This window comes from Antechinus flavipes, chromosome 5, assembly GCF_016432865.1.
Source record: "Antechinus flavipes isolate AdamAnt ecotype Samford, QLD, Australia chromosome 5, AdamAnt_v2, whole genome shotgun sequence".
Taxonomy (NCBI): Eukaryota; Metazoa; Chordata; class Mammalia; order Dasyuromorphia; family Dasyuridae; genus Antechinus; species Antechinus flavipes.
The window spans coordinates 211,972,783-211,991,077 of NC_067402.1; the positions used below are offsets into that span (position 1 = coordinate 211,972,783).

Genomic DNA, 18,295 nt, shown 5'->3' on the forward strand with positions numbered 1-18,295 from the left:
TCAGAAAACATTATTTACCAAAGTAGCATGTCTAATCTAGTATTTCTAATTAAAAGAGCTACTTACTTAGATGATAGCAATTTTACAGTCCTACGAGTGTATACTTTGGCAATAGTTGTATGGGATTTCCAGGAAAGAGAGGCTATTTTAGAAATTATCACTAAGGGTATATTTTCCAAACTTGGCTCTGGTTTACACAATTAAAAATGGGGAATAAGTAGCATATGTATGCCTTCATAATCCTACATAAAATTAGATGGTCTGTGATTGAGCCAGGTGCTAATGTGTACATAATACTCTATTCTATATTTGTAGCCTTATAATAAACTGAAAGTGAGTACAGACTTGGAAAAAAAAGATTAATTAGTTTAGTTTAGTTTAATGTGGCATGCATTGGCTATATGACTTGGAAAATTTCATGGGCAACTTCCAGGGCTTCTCTTAAGTGTGGACACATTAAATGCATTTTTTATAAGAATCAGAAAAGTGCAAGGAACCTCATAAAATTATTTTCCATGTCAGATGGCTAATGCCTGAAATTCTATTTGAGACTCATTCCTTTAGCTCAAAACTCCAATTCATGTGAAAACACTACTATTACAGGATGCGAAAATGCAATTGTCAGCTTTCAGCAACTCAAATGACTTATTGATTGATTGAATGAGTAATAATGCATTTGTCTATTTTCAATCACTTAGGTAGAATTAATAGAAATATAGGGATTAGGACTATATATGTGATTTATTATTATAGGGAACCTTATGGATGAAGAAAATCACTACCAATTCGAGTTGTCTCCTTTACTATTTACAATCTTAAAGGGCTATAATAAAGTAACTTAGAAATCAATGAGGAAAAAGGAAAAGCAGTTGAGACACTCAGAAGTTAAAAGAAGATAAAAATCCAGGAAAGAAACCAATTGTAAAACCCATGTTTTTAATGTCTATATAGAAGGGTCCAAAGTTTAGATGGTAAACAACAAGAACTAGTGATAAAAACATAAAATGGAAAATTGAACCTCAAAAATATTAATTAGATTTGATGAGATGAAACTTCTGTTTGAAACATTGGGTACCATGACTGGGTTATATCTTATTCAAAAGAAATAGGATAGTTAAAAGACAAGTATTGATTTATTAAGCAAACATGAAATTAGGTCAATAGAGAGTAAAATAAAAGACATTTTGTCATTGGAATGTACTAGAGACCACCTAGACAGTAGGAGGAAGTATATCACTTTAGGAAATAGATCATAAACTTAGTTCAAAGGCATGATGGAATGATTAAAAGAAGTTTCAATTAGCTAGGCATCTACTGGAGTTCTTTCTCTGCCCAAAACAGAATAGTTCCTTCTGGCCCAAATGTAATAATCATTTCATGCTTCAAAAGATGGTAAAATAAAAAGGAGAAAATTCTGCTTTGTATGTGATCTTCACTAGAAGGGAAGAACTGGTTGCTGTTGTGAAAGTGATTGAGATATTATGGGGAAATGATTATTCTTTCCTAGAGTTCATGAGAGAGGAAATGAAAGCCAGGCAGAGTCTGACATGCACATAAAATTTTCTAAGAGTAAATTTCAAAAGGTTCAGAGAAAGTATGAGTAGGATTTCCTGGCTAAAATTCTATAGAAGAAATCATTTCAAGAAAGAAAGGAAACTCTCAAAAATTCATTTCTTGAATATGGAGAATAGCATTTCTTCTAAAAAGAAAAAAAAATGGTTTAGACATATGTCTAAAGCAGAGATGTCAATCCCACACCAGATTAAAATATAACTGGGAAATATTTAGCAAAATAAAAATACAACAAAACATAGTTTTATCTATAGTTAATATATGTTTTTCTAAGTAAATATATGGTCTTCAGGGATCTTTCTGTATGGTTTAGTGGCTCTTGTTTTTATCTGAATTTCATAGCATTGGTGTAAAACAACCAGCTTGGCTATGTAAGTGTCAAGTCCAAGTAAAGTGAAAACATGGAGATTTTTGGCCTGCTGACATATTTCAGTTCATTTTTTCAGAAGGCACATCTCTTGGGCATGTATAGGGCACACTTACATATGGCACCAAATTCAGGGATTTCCATCCTAATATGAAACACCAAACTAGCTTAATCTCTATCTTTATGACTAGAGAGGGACTCTGCTTCTAAGATTTTTTTGTTTACCCACTACCATTTCAATATCTATTCTATATAGAGATTGGACCATAAAAGTTGATTAAAACTGTGAAAATAGGGTTGATTTGGACTGTGGTTTAAAAGCTGTGTTTAGAAGATAGGAACAAAAAGAGGAAACAAAGGTTGAATATAAAAAAAATGGCACAGATCTGTAAAATTAAATAATGTCAGGAGTTACAATGGTTAGAATGAACCAAGATTTAAAAACGACAAAAACAAAGTGGGGCTTCTTTACTTTTTTGTGGAAGAAAAAGGTCAAAACAAAGCTAGGCCTTGAGATGGTGGGAATGGTAACAGAAAGCAGACTAGGCAGAGTGCCTCAATTCTTTTACTTCTGGTTGGCTTCCTGGCCAAAGAATATCACATATGTAGTAGAAATATCAGATCAGAAATATCATGGGACAGAAAAAAAAATCAGAAAAAAGAAGTGATCATTAGCATGTGTTGATTTATATTCAGTCTCTCTTTTTGGATGCATTTTCTATCCAAAGTCTGTTGGGATTGCTGTGTATCTTTGAACCGCTGAGAAAGACCAAGTCTTTTATAGTTGGTCATCACACATTCTTTTTATTATTGTGTACAATGTATTCCTGGTTCTGATTGTTTCATTCAGCATCAGTTTGTGTAACTCTTTCCAGGCTTTGCTAAAATCAGCCAATTCATCATTTTTTATAGAACAATAATATTCCATTATCTTCATTTGTTCAGCCATTTCTCAACTGATGGGCATTTATTCATTTTTCAATTCTTGCTATCAGCAGAAGAGCTGCTACAAAGATTTTTGCACATGTGGGTCCTTTCCCCTTTTTTATGATTTCCTTGGGATTATAGACCCAGGAATTGTCACTGCTGGGCCAAAGGGTATGCACAGTTTTATAGCCCTTGGCTATAGTTCCAAATTGCTCTCCAGAATGGTTAGATCATTTCACAACTCCACCAACAATGCATTAGTATTTCAGTTTTCCCACTTTCCCGCCAGCATTTATCATTATCCTTTCCTGTTATCTTGGCCAATGTGGGAGATGTGGGATACGACCTCCAAGTTGTTTTAATTCACATTTCTCTATTCAATAGTGATTTAGAGCATTTTTCATATGACCTTAGATGGCTTTAATTTCATCATCTGAAAATTGTTCTTATCCTTTGACCATTTATCCAATTTATCAATTGAGTAATGATTTATATTCTTATAAATTTGACACAATTTTTAATATATTTTAGAAATGAGACCATTATCAGAAACACTGGCTGTAAAGATTTTCCCCCAGCTTTGTACTTTCCTTTTCATCTTATTTTTGTTGATTTAAAAAAAAAATTAATGTCATTTAAGTTGTCCATTTTGCCTTTCATAATGTTCTCTAGTTCTTCTTTGGTTATATAAATTCCTCTCTTTTCCAAAGATCTGAGAGGTAAATTATCCTTTCCTTTACTAATTTGTTTAGGTATCATCCTTTATGACCAAATCATGTACCCATATTAACCTCATTTTGGTATGGGAGGTGAGATATAGTTCTATGCTGAGTTTCTAAAATGTTATTTCCTAGTTTTCCCAGAATTTTTTGTCAAATAGTAGGTTCTTATTTCAGAAGCTGGAGTTTGGGGATTTATCAAATATTAAATTACTATAGGCTTTGATTATTGGGTCATGTGTATCTGATATGTTCCTCTGATCCACCATTCTATTTCTTAGCCAGCACCAAATTGTTTTAATGATTGTTGCTTTATGATATAGTTTTATGTCTGATACTACTAAGTCACCATCCTTTGTATTTTTTTTTTCATTAATTCCTCCTTGATATGCTTGATCTTTTCTTTTCTTTCAGATGAATTTTGTTATTATTCTTTTCTAATTCTACAATAATTTTTGGTAGTCTGATTGGTATGGCACTGAACAAGTAGATCAATTTAGGCAAAATTATCATTTATTATATTAGCTTTGTCGACCCATGAACAATTAATATTTTTCCAATTATTTAGACCTGACTTGATTTGTGTGAGAAGTGTATGTAATTATAATTCCCGTGTTTGTCTAGGCAGATAGACATGGAAATAATTAATTTTATGTATTAAGTATTTTTATTCAAAAGAGTTGACTACTTAGTGGTAATTTACAATCCTGGGAATGCATGACTTGATATTAGTTAGGTAACACTTCCAGAAAATACATACCTAGGATCTGTTGAGTTTTCCTTCTTTTGGGGGTCTTCAAGCAGAAGCTGAATGCTCACTGGGTGGGTGTGTTATACTGGGATACCTTTTTAAATATAGATTGGACTAGTTTCCTACTGATATGTCCTATAAATTTACAATTCTTGGATTATGTAATTACAAATTCTTTACTTCATCAGAATTTGAAAAGAGGGAGGGGGAGCACTAGCTATCTGAATAGGAAAGAGATAAATTTTAGAAAGTTTTTCCTTAAATTGATCCAAATTCTACCTGTATAATAGGTTCCTTTTGTTCCTTTGCTCATTTATCAAGAACAAGCCTAAGCCTTTTTTTTTTTTTTTTTTTTTAAATTATAGCTTTTTATTTACAAAACATATGCTTGGGTAATTTTTCAACATTGACCCTTCAAAACCTTGTATTCCAACTTTTCCCTTCCTTCCCCCCACCCACTCCCCTACATGGCAGGCAGTCCAATATATGTTAAATATGTTAAAGTACATGTTAAATCCAATATATGTATACATATTTATATAGGTATCTTGCTGCACAAAAAAAAATCAAATCTAGAAAGAAAGAAAAAAACCTGAGAAGGAAAACAAAAATTCTAACCCTTTTATATCACAATCATGCATACATATATGTACTCAATTATATATTATATATTATATACGTATATGTATGTGTGTTTATATGTCTGTCTTCACACACACACAGACACAGACACACACACACACACACACACACACACACACATGGCAGATAGATGAAATAGTGAATAAAGCACTGAACCTGGAGTTTGAAAGCCCTGAATTCAAATTAAGCCTTAGACAAGTATTAGCTGTTTAACCCTCTATGACCCTCTTGTCTGTTAGTTTACTTATCTTTAACATGGGAATAATTATAGCACCTATTTCCCCAGTCACTTCCTCTCTTTCTGCTTCAATTTACTTATCTGTAAGGTAGGGATAATAATGACATCTAATTACCATGGTTGTTTTGAGTAAAATGAGATATCTGTATACTACTTTGTGAATGTAAAAGTATTATAGAAAGATAGCTATTATTATAAGTATGGCTATATATACATACATATATATATATAAGTATACTTGAAGACAATTATTATGTTATCTTGAAGATAATTTCAAGCAAAATATTAGCTATTTCTTCAATTGATCTTCACAATTTATGGTTTCTAGTCTTTTTACTGTTCTAGCAAAATTCCTTGGGCTTCTTTAAAATGAAAGAGTTAGCTTTTGTATCTTGATGGATCTGTTTCTGCAGTTTCAGATCTACTTCCATTTTCAGATATAGGATTTGGAAGTATTGGGTCATCAAAGTTAGCTGAGATTGTAAAAATGGGTTAGTCTGACCTGGTTCTGCCTTAGTTTATAACATATGTCAGACACATGGAGTTTACATATTCTTATGGGGATAAAAAGGAAACAAAACCATCGCCAAAATTTGACATAATTTAACAGTGTATAAAACATGGCTAACATTAGTTACATCTCACGTATGATGGGCATAGTGATCTTCTCATTTAGACTATTATTTCAACATCAATATATTTCTACCCCTTAAGTCTTGAATTAACTCATTCTAATCATCTTGACCAAATATGTTTGTATTTGTGAGATGAATTTTCAATATCAATATAAACTATATTTCATCAAGATATTTGTTTATGTTATAACTAAACTATGGCAATAAGCTAATGTTCTATGAGTGGTACATTAGTAGAGACAGGCTGTTCTCAATCTAATTATTTATTTATTGTACAAATAAACATTAAGGGCTGCTAGTTCTCATTAGAGAGTGATAGCACATCCAAAAATGCTTTTTGGAAAACCTCAAAGGAGAAATGTGAATGCAATGTTTTACCCTTCTGTCAATCCTATTTTCTGGGGTGTGGTTATGATGTCTGTACATATTAAACTCACATATACATGCATGCACACATACAAGTGTAGACATAATTTCAGCAATGACTGAAATTCATTATTTTTGGAATCCTGACTATTAAATATTGGTGGGATTAAGTAGCCCAGACAGGAATGATTGATACTGTTTAAACTACTAAATTTCCTTCCATTACAATGTAATGTAAAGTAGTCTACCATAATCTGTTTTTTGTTTTTTTGTTTATTTTTTTTTTATGGCATTTCTACTGCTACAGAAAAATATCACTTAAATTAAAATGGAACTTTATACTAATTAATATTTCAATAAGAGCAACAAATCTAGACCTGTTTAAAAATATTGCTCCATTTCAAGAAGCCACATTTATTATGGCAAAAAATTGCACATTCCATAACTCTTACAAATCTATGTGTTAATCTTGAATTGTGATATTTCATTGATGTTATTTAATAAAAGAACTCAATATGCTCATCTTCTTTTCAATGTGTACTTACTGAAACCAATTAAATAAATTTAGGCAAGAACTGGTTAGTATTCCCCTCTCCCCACCTTAGTTCAATGTTATCTGTATAGTATGGCTAGATCCTAATTATTGTCAATAATGAATGCCATGGAATAATGGTACTATTTAAATTTGCATAGCATATTTAGTGTTACCTGGAATCAATTACCATATTTTACATAATTATAACTTCAAATAGTGCAAATTTCAAAACATGAAGCTCTTTCATGGGATCTGTTATTTGGCATAACTAGGACCTAGTTATAAAGACTTAATAGTTGCTTGTTGAATTGAATGAATGATTTTAAATTGATTTTAAAATCTGAACATTTCTAGAAATTCTAGATTATTTTTACATAAAGAATTGCGACTACAATGTTAAATTTGATTAGCTTATTTTCATTCTTCAACTCTACATCAAAACTTTTGGCACTTTAAAAAATTAATAATTAGTATTAATTAACAGCACTATATGTACACATATATGTATGTATGTGTATGTGTGTGTGTGTGTGTGTGTGTGTGTGTGTGTGTGTGTGTAATTTTTCCCTATTGCTTAAATGCCTTATACTAGATATGGAAAAATCAGCTATTCTTTTGGAATATCATTTAGGATAACTGAAGGACATAAGAAAATTAAATGAAAATTAAGAAAAATTTCATTGTCTTCTACTCACAATCTCTTTTCACCTTAGAAATTTTTATGTAACTCACTCTCTCTCTCTCTCTGTGTATGTATATATATATATAATGAGTATATACATCAAACATTTACTAATAATAAATCATAATTCTGTGATTATTCAATTATATGTTCAATTATATGACTCCACAAGGGATCATGACTCAAAGATTAAGAAACTTTGGTCAAAACCAACTCATTAAAATTTATTTAAGATATATAATGTTTTTGAATATTAATAATTTTCAGTAGAGAAAGTGGAAAGAGCATTAGGCCTGAATGAGGAAATCCTGAGTTTAAATCTAGCCTCAGACACATACTATCTATGTGAGATAGTATTGTTTTATCTCTGTGTACCTCAGTTTCCTTAATTGTAAAGTGGGGATAATAACACCTATCTCATAGTTCTGTTGTGATGTTATGAAAATCAAATGAGATAACATGTAAAAAAGTGCAATGCCTGGCATATAGTACTATTTAATGCTTATTCTTATCCCCTTACCTTTTATTCCATTAATGGCCACAAAATGAATAGTGATGCAGATAATGTTTACATAATTCAGCAATTAATTAGCAATGAAAATAATTCCTAAATAGTAAATGAATAGACATATTTTGAAAATAATATATTTTATATACATACATATTTAAATATACATGATTAGGAGATCAAATGTGAGCTTTTTATTATTTCCATATACTGTAATCTTCATAGTCTTTAACACTTCAGTGGAATTTGAATTATGATTTGCAAGTAAAAGGTATAACTTAAATATCTTTCTAAGAAAAGTAGAAATAAATTCATAGTTTTTTAAAAAAAGAGTAAATATTTAAATTTTAAGCATGTTCTATTACCATTTCTGGCATTTAATACCTGTTAGTCTAAAGACCTCAGTTTTAACATTTATAATATTAAAGTTCTAGAAATGAAGGGATTTAGCATTATACCTCATGTGTATTTGTACTAAACATCTTTTCAAATATTATCTCATTTGGGGTTGATAACTACCTGCAAGGGTAGATGCTATTATTATTCTTATTTTACAGTTGACTGTGGAAACAGAAGAAAATTGAGATTTATTGACTTGCCCAGTATCACACTGTTAATGTATCTGAATTTACTTTTGAAATCAGGTCTTTCTGGTTTTAGGCACAGTGCTCTATTCACTGAGATATTTCAGATACACACACAAACACACACCAACACATACACAATCATGCATGTATAACATAAGGACAGAGTTGAGAACATTGGAATTTTATCCATAAATTGCAAAATAAGAGGAGGAAGAAGAGAACCCAAATAATACAATATTCTAACAAGGAAATAGAATATCAAAGGCAAGAACATAAATATGCAGCAATGCTTTTTCCCTTGCAAAATTGGGGTTATATTTTGCTGTTTTACAGCGTCTATCTTTGGGGATAAGGAGAGAGAGACAGAGCGGGAATGAGAGTGAGAGTGAGTGTGTATGTGTGTGTGTGTGTGAGACAGAGACAGAGACAGAGACGGAGACAGAGAGACAGAGAGACAGAGATAGAAACAAAACAAAGAGAAAAAGAGAGACAGAGGCAAAGAGAAACAGAAAACCAGAGGGACAGAGATAGAGTCAGAAATGGAGAGAGATAGAGAAAGAAAGGAAGGAAGGGAGAGAAAAAGAGAGAGAGAGAGAGAGAGAGAGAGAAATAGAGAGAGAGAAATAGAGACAGAGACAGAGAGAGAAAAGAAAGACAGGGAGAGAAACAGAAAAAAGAGACATACAAAGAGAAAGACAGAGAGATAGAGACAGAGACAGAGATAGAGACATAGAAAGAGAAAAACAGAGACAGACAGAAACAGAGAAAGAGGGACACAGACAGAGACAGAGAGAGACATACAGAGAAAAAGACAGCTAGATACAGAGATACACAGAGACAGAGATTGAGAGACAGAGACACACAAAATTCATTTGTAATTATAATCATAATTATATTCAGCAGTGAGGATCATTTTTTTAAAAGTTATTCCAACCTTAACTAGATTTGTCAGGTATATTTCTTTGCAGTAAGTTTAGGGTGGGATGTCTCAGCTGCCTAGAGAAATCATATTAAACAAAATGAGGACAGTTGTCCATACTAAATATTCTAGACAAAAGCCTTCCTTGAAGATAGGAGCACATTTAAAAAATTAAGCTAACTGAAATGTTAGCTGTAATATATATGCCAGGATCAACTCTGATCTATGCATTTGGACATTTCTCACATCCCAAGGGGCTAGCCTAATACTAATTAAAGCATCACATTGCAGCATTATCTTCTCCTTTTATTATTTTCATGAATTTATCTTATTTGAAAAAATCAGACCATTTCTAAATGTGAATAAATTTGAATATCAGAGGCTTAAATGTGAATTTGAATGTCAAGACCCATACAAATCCATAATGTCAAGTTTTGAAACCAAAGAATCATGGGAATAATCAAATAAATTAAATATGGAGGGAATGACCTGTTAGGTCATCTAGTTGTTCCTCTTACTTGTTCAGGATGAGTTCATACACTATCCATTTTTTTTTCCTTCTGAAAATACCTATTCTTCTTTCCTCCTCAGACTCTTATCAGTCTCCTGACTTTCACGGAGGAAATAGGAGAATGGAACAAACAAACTGTAAAATGAGTGGATTAGACTAGATGACCTCTAATATTCTTTAATTTTTAATTTTGTGAACCTATGATCCTATGTTTATTACTTTACATGGTGAAAAGGTGTATCTGGGTTCAAAGGACATTTTCTTGGGAAGATTTTCTGCAAGATAAGTCATTACAACATTATTTGATGAGGGTAAGAGAATACAGTTATCCCTTCTACATAATGATTTTCCCCATTACAGTTTTGATATATTGTGGGTCAACATAAGAAATGAAGTGGGAATTTTGGGATAATTTTGTGGAAGTGGCAGATAATATGTGAAAGCCAATAGATGACAGAGAAAGTTTAGAAATTCAGAAATGCATAAAATATATTGCATAATACCAACATTTTCTCTTTCAATACTATAATAATTCAAACTTCTTCCCTGGTTTGAAGGGAGAGCCAAAAAATTTCAAGTAAATTTTCTAGATTGTGGGGTGCCACTGCCCTGACTCATGCAATGTGAAAGCGATAACTGTACCAGTAAGTGGAAGATCAGAGAAGGTTTCACAAAAGAAATATAATTTTGGAGCCACGTAGTTCCACAGTGCACAGAATGCTGGGCTTGGAATCTGAAAGATCAAAGTTCAAAAATGACTTTAGACAGTTAATGTATAATTCTGGACCAGTCACTTAAGTTACATCTGCTTCAGTTTCCTTATCTGTAAATTGGGGATGTTAATAATAGCATCATAACCCATAAACTTGTTATAAGAATATAATGAAGTAATATTTATAAAATATTTTTGGAAATCTTAAAGTACTATATTAGTGAATAGTGGGTAGGTTGAGAATAGATTTATGGATGATGGAGGAATTGTAAGGGTATAATGAGATAATATTTGTAAAGTCTTAACAAAACTTAAAGTACTACATAAAGTCTTTTTGTACTTAAAGTATTATATTAGTGAATAGTGGGTAAGTAGAGAATAGATTTATGGATGATAGAGGAATTGTAAGGATATAATAAGATAATATTTGTAAAGTCTTAACAAAACTTAAAGTACTACATAAAGTCTTTCTGTACTTAAAGTACTGTACTAGTGAATAGTGGATAGGTTAAAAATAGATTTATGGATGATGGAGAAATGTTCTATTTTTTCAATGGTCCTATGAATTTATTTTAATATAAAATCCATTAAGTTCTTGAGCTTAATTCTAAGGTTAAAAAAATCAATATATTACCAGCTAAGTGGTATAAACATAGTACAAAATCACTATAAACCATGTAAACTATTTTAATAATTGGTTTAACAATGAACTTGATTTGGAACAACCATATACATGAAGTAGACTTCCTGTGGGAAATAGAAATAATTGAATATGCTATTCCATGACATATTTTCTTCAGATACATTGCCATCATATTCATTTCAGGATCAGTGAAGAAGAGATAGAACAGTATAGGATTGAGGTCAGAGGACCTTGATTCAAATCCCAGCTTTGTCATTACCTACTTAGGTGACCTTGAGGAAATGCACTGACCCTCTCAGAACCTCAGATTGCTCATGTGTTAAATGAGGGTCTTGGACTAGTTTTCTAAGATCCTTCTCAGCTATAAATCTATGATCTAATGTAAAATATATTAAAAGGAAGGAAGAAATTCTTCTTTCAATACTTACAATTTTTAGTCCTTTATCTTTCATTTTGTTTAGCAAAACTTTCTTTGTATTACATAACTTACCCGGTCCACATAAACTCCTCAATTCTATAAAACTTGAATCATGGTATTTTTATATCTCTGAGGTTCTTTAGGAAACTGTGAGTGGGCTATCTATTAATGTCTATATGATGCCACCCTTCCTTATGTTAAGTGCAATGTCCTCTCATTTCTTAGATTTAATTGTATTTATATCCTGTGCTATATTCCTTTTTACAATTCTTAACTCATTTCTCATCATGATACTGCCTCATCATCTAAGGAAGGGTCATTGTTATTCTTGTACCAAATATTGTGAAAATTGTTTTGTTTTAACCAATGTCTGTGGGTATTGTTTTAATTTTAAATTTGTGAAGTTCTTGAACTTAATTCTCAGGTTTAAAAATCAATATATTACCAGCTAAGTAGTAATTTCTTTGCAGAAACTGAAGTAATGTTTTGAGATGGACCAAAAAAAATTCAACAAACCTGTTTATTCTGAAGAAAACAAAAAAAAAACTTTCCTATGATGCATTTTTATGGGGTGGGTGGGGTAAAGAACATTATTTTTGCTAATAAAAAAGAAATACTTTACACTTGTTTTTCTAAAGTAAAAAATGTTCCCCTTTCCTCAAGGTTTGTTATGTATAAATAACATTTGAACAGTAGAGTACCTGACATGTGTTTATTCCTTAGGCAAACGTGTAAAACTCTTCAAAGTCCGAATGGAGAAGTAGAAAGAGAAGGTTTCTGCTGTGCCCGATGACAATTTTTGATTATTCCACATACAAAATAACACTCTGGCTCCACGGTAGAGCACTAGTTGTGATGAATTCTAGTGTTTGTCGGATTTTAAGGAAAGGCCAGAAGTTTCGTTGAGTCAAAACCATTCCAGAAATGTGCTCCTGTCCTGGTTTATTTCTCACAAAGCAGCAGGTGTGTACACCATCTTCAAAGGATTAACTATGACATCCTCTTTATCATAGCTCCTGCTAGTCTTCCAGGCACCTGGGCTTTCTAAGGGCCCTCTGGTTCATTTGATGAAGCTTTAGGGAGGGAGGGTTAGAGGACAGACCTCCCTTTTATTGAACAAAGAAGGAAATACTTTGCTGCCTACAGGAATTCCTTTCTTTGGAAAATTGCTTTATATATTTTTTTGCTCTGAAAGGAACAGAAGTGAACTGACCTTGCTCTATTCTATGAACTCAATTGGTCACCAAAAGCCTGTTTGTAATCCTTGGTCTATTCAATTAGACATCTCACACCATCAGTTACCATTTCTCTGTATTCTTCTTTTTTCAAAAGCTAAATAATGGGTGATACAAGCTATGAGGGTGTCTTCCTTGGCCTCTGTCAGTGCTGAAAACATCTATTAACTCAGGAAAATAGTGTGAAATGAATTAAGCCATCTGATCCTCTGTCTTGAATGTGAACATAATCCTGTGGATTTCTATTTAATCTCTGTCAACCAAATGAAGATTGTGTTCTGACCCATTCAAATCCCTTAGGCTCAGTTGAGATTTCTCCAACACTAAAATAAATGTCTGCACATCAAGATGCAGACAATTAGAAATTAATGGGACCTTAGATTTAGAGCTAAGAGGGGACCTTAGAAGTTATTTAGTCCAACTCTTACATATTACAGATGAAGAAGTTGAGGCACAGAGTAATTAAATGATTTCCTTAATGTCACTTGAGTAGTGAGCGACAAACATGATCTTTGAACCTATTTTCTCTTATTCATCTAAATTTATAATCCAGCACAGAGCTGAATGAATGATCCTAGATCCTAGTTAAAAATAGGTTGGAAGATGGTTAACAAAAATTATTTTTATTAGTTCAATTGATCATGCTCTATCCAGTCATCCAAACCAGTAGTGCCAATTGCAAAAAAGAAATAAAAGGAGGTGGAGTGGTATGGTGGAGGTCACTAATCCTTATATAAGAATCCCTGCAGGTTGTCTATTGAGTTAGATTTAAAATTTTCTATTACCTATATTTTATTGTATTTTAAAAATTTACATTTTTATCTAGTTTGAGATTATTATGGGCCTGTTGCTGCATTTTTGACATCTCTGATCTAAAGCAATTCAATTGAATTCAATTTAAATCAATAAGCATTTATTGGTACTATCCTAATTGGTAGAGGTACTAAGCTCAAAAGGAAACAATTTCTGCCTGCCAGGATATTCTACTGGACAGAATTAAGTAAATAAAACCATATATCAAGCAGTAAAGTATTACCTTCTCTTAGTAAACTAAAAAGACTTTTTCTTGGACTCAATCTCCCTCCTCCCTCAATTTTTGCTTCTTGTTAATATTAATGTAATCTCCATTTCTTAGACAAAATAAGAAGTGGGTTCCTTATGGGTGTAGCATTGTTGATTAAACACAGAATCTACTTTCTATGGGGAAAGGAGTGAAGTTGGGATATGTCTAGGTATAGAGATGTGATGGTGGTAGAAACCTGATGCAGGCCATCATCTTTGTTTTCCTCCCTAGAAATTAGAATTGGATATATTAAAAAAAGTAATCTAGTATCCAGTTTATCATGTAAAGTACATCTCAATTGAATCTACTTAGAGACTCATTTAAAATGTGAGAAGTGTACACGTATGCAAAGTCAATATCTGAAAAAAATTGACTTAGATTCCCTAAAGGGATTTTTTGGCTTTGTTACTCTGATGCTTCTGCAATGGTTTTCTTTAATCCCATCATATTCTGGTCCAGTCAACTTTCTTTGTTTAGCATGAAAAAACAAAACAAAACCAGGAGAAATATGGATTGGAGGTCTGAGTAGCAAAAGAAAAGCCTTAACTTTCTTCCTCTGAGTCCAGATGAATTTAGGAGCTAGGAAAAGTTGTTTTGCTAATATTGAAAGTCATCCAAAGAGAAATCAGCTCCTCTCTGCTCTAGAGGGCATGAATGTGCCTAAGTGATGATGCAAACTGTCATCTGCTTTCATGACTCATGCAGAAGAGTTGGTGGTGGGCATGCTGTACTACTGCTTTCAAAGTTCCAAGAAACAACATAAGTCCATCTGTTCAAGAGATTCATTACCAGCCTAGATCTTCATTTGTTGAGTGCAGGAAGCTGCTAGAAACTGTTGACAGATTTTTGTCTGTGGCAATAGCTCACACTAGATTGGTGTTCTAATATGATTATTTAAGTTTTTTCCCCCCAAAGTACTAATTGTAACTATTACTTCAATGAGTTTAGCTTTTGGCCCAAATAGAATAAAAACAAAGAATTGTGAAACTTCAGAAAGATCATGTGATACTAAAGCTGGAGAGGGCATTAGAAATTTCATTTAGCCTACTTATTTGATAGTTGATGGAAATGAGTTATAGAAAAGTTAGATTATTCATCCAAGGCCATATGAATAGTTAACAGAAACAATAGAAGTAGAACCAAGTCTTCAGGAAGATGGTGACCAAGTATCTCATGTATTATGTAGAGCTCTGATAGGAAAGGGAAGGGGATAATCCCTGCTATATGCCAGACATTATTATTAAGTACTTTACAAATATTGTCTCTATTATCTCTCAGCAACCCTGTGAAGTAAATGTTATCATTATCCCCATTTTACAATGGAGAAAACGGAGGTAAATAGAAATTTAGTAACTTGCTTCCATGACACAGCTAGTAGTTTAAAAACTATTTAGAAAAAGCTTATCCTTGGGGCAGCTAGATGGCACAATGACTAGAGTACTGGTCCTAAAGTCAGGAGAATCTGAGTTCAAATAAAAAAGAAGAAAAAGAAAAAAACTTATCCCTATATTCACTCTCCAAGATTTTTCAAGGTTATTTCCATTAATTGTGTGTCTGCATTCTAAAAATTGAATGGTATGTAGAATCATGGTAATACTTAAAATTTTTAGTATTATTACAGTAATCATTACAGATATTATTATCTCTACCTGACCAAGAAGGAAACTGAGACTGAGATAACTAGTCACTTAAGTAAATAGTCGGTATAAGAAAATATTAAATGCCAAAGACTAGGTTTGAACACAGATTTTTGCTCTTTCCAATTTTAGCAGTCTTCTAAGTATATCATATTAAGTGTTATGAGAAACCATGTAAGTCATTTATTCAACTTTCTGACCAATGTCTCATGTACTTCTAGAATACATCTGATAAGTGGACATTTGGGCTGTTCACATGCCTTTGTCACACAAAGAGTTCTAGAGTTCTCTAGAATGTGCACAGATATATATCTAGAATAGAGGGGGGAAAGTGGCAGCTAGATGGTACAGTAGATAGAGTACCAGCCCTGGAGGCAAGAGATCTTGAGTTGAAATCCAGTCAGAAAACTCTGTGACCTTGGTCAAGTCATATAACTTCAATTACCTACCCCCCCCCCCCCAAAAAAAAAAAAAAAAAAAAAGGAAAGGAGAAAAAAAGCAATGATTGTAGGAGAAAAGATCACTGCATCAAGGAAATCTTCCTTCTTGATACATCTGGCAGATTTCTGTTTCTGGATCCTGATAGCCTATATGTACATACTTGCACACGCACATACACACATTACACACTATCATATATATCATATCTATATATCATATGATATATAGATATTGTATAATATTTATATAAATATATAATCACATATATTTATCATTATGTATTTAGACACCTACAGAGCAGCAAAGCACAGGGGCAAGAGGGTCAATATTTGGAGTCAAAATCAAATTCTAGTAATGCTGCTTACTATATTGTGACCTTGAACAAGTTATTTCATTTCTCTGGGACTTAGTTTCACTGTCTATAAAATGAGTAACTTGATTTAGATTGACCTCTAAGTTTTCTTCCAATTCAGAAGTGTGTCATTCTATAACCCTATCATACACATTCACAATTATTAACAGCAAATTTTCTTTTAAATGCCAAAGTTCATTTGTGCCACTGAAAGTTCACAGAAAAAAATGAGAATAATTAGAATGTTTTTAGTGGAAATCCTAGCCAAAGAATTAAAATAAATGGTTATTCCAACCTTGTTTTAGGTGAGGAAATAAAATTATGGCATCAAAATCAGTACTTTACTGGATTGCCTAAAGATAGTTCTGATAGCTTGAAGATCAAAATATATTTGTTTTGTCATAGAATTAGATATATGCTTATTCATTAAGTTAATAATTCATCATTTTTCCCCCTAGTGTAATTCCTCTTCTAAAATATGATTGTATGTGATTTTATGGGCACAAAGATTTCCAGGTCAAGTTCTTAGAATTTTACTCAGTTAAATTAACATATTCATATATGTTAATACTTCCTCATATAAGTTGCCTTAAAATGAAATAAGTGAATTCATATACAGTTGATCCCACCCATACAGCATCTTCTCTTTAGCTTCAGTAATAAAGTCATCTTCTACAGAATAATTATGCTGTAAATGTACTTTTGGTACACAGAATGTGAAATAAGAGTTTAATCCATTGTACTTTTAACAGCCAAGTCAAAAAATGCATTAGCATTAAAAAGATACTAAGTCTAAAAATGAACAAATTCATTAAAACCAGCACTAAAAGGAATGAAGATGTTAGCTTTCCATCTCCTCTTATCAAATAAAAGCTATATTTCAGATGAATTTTGTATTGAAATATTTTTTAAAATTTATTTTCTCCCTTTGAAATGATAGTTGTCTCTGAAGAGTTCAGCAATTCAGAACAATATTACCAATAAAACTTACAGGGGTCCCACATCACTATTGGGAAAAAAAAAACACTTTGCTACATTGCTACCCTAATGAAGATTGAATTTACAATCCAAGTTTATAGGTTTATGCAAATTTCATAAGCATTTTAGTGAAAATATAACTAGTTCCTTATAAAATCAATTTCAATATTTATAGTTCCCTTTCTCCTCTCTAATGTCTATGCACAGGTCAAATTCACAACCATAAGAATGTGGGAATTGCTCAGTGGGTCCTCATAACAGGTTTTTATGACCAAATTAGGGGAAGAATATATCTTTTACGCATCAGGTCAATGTGGTGGAATGAAAATCTATGTAAATGAAGTAGATATTTCACTTTTCTGGTTATTTTGATGAATGGAGTCAGCCCAATTGACTGGAGGATTCATTTTCCTTGATCCTTATTCTATCCTCTTCATCCCCTCAAAAATGGTTAATGGCTAGAAATGAATACATTTTCTAGGAATGGAAAATAACTAATGTAAAGCAAATATCCAGGCAGTCATTACTAAGGAAAATTAGCAAAAGTTGAGAAGACTTTGTTATGAACATAATTTCCAATTTTGTGCCAAACTAGTGAGTGTACAGTTCTGAATTTCTTGAAATATATTTCAAAGGGAGAGGTAGTGTGACTTAGTGCATAATGAGCTGATTTTAAAGCCAACTTGAAGTCCTGCCAATAATCCTGAATGACATTTCAGTGCCCTAAATAACTTTCTAATAACTGTAATCTTGGCCTTCGTTGTGTCATGGAGTTATTTGGTAGTCTGATAAGGCTATGGATCTCTTCTCAGAATAATATTTTTAAATACACAAAATACATAAGATCACAAAGTAAA

At 32.2% G+C, this 18,295-nt stretch overlaps 1 protein-coding gene across 3 annotated transcripts in view; it reads left to right on the forward strand.

Annotated features, from left to right (window-relative positions):
- TAFA2 (TAFA chemokine like family member 2) overlaps positions 1-18,295 on the forward strand; it is a 551,182-nt gene that overhangs the window by 524,649 nt on the left and 8,238 nt on the right. Inside the window, exon 6 of one of the 3 annotated variants that reach the window (XR_007947730.1) lies at positions 12,456-12,695. The exons of the other annotated variants lie outside the window; for them this stretch is intronic. The gene's annotated coding sequence lies outside the window, so the exon portion shown is untranslated. The remainder of the gene's footprint in view (positions 1-12,455; positions 12,696-18,295) is intronic. 3 annotated transcript variants of the gene reach the window in all.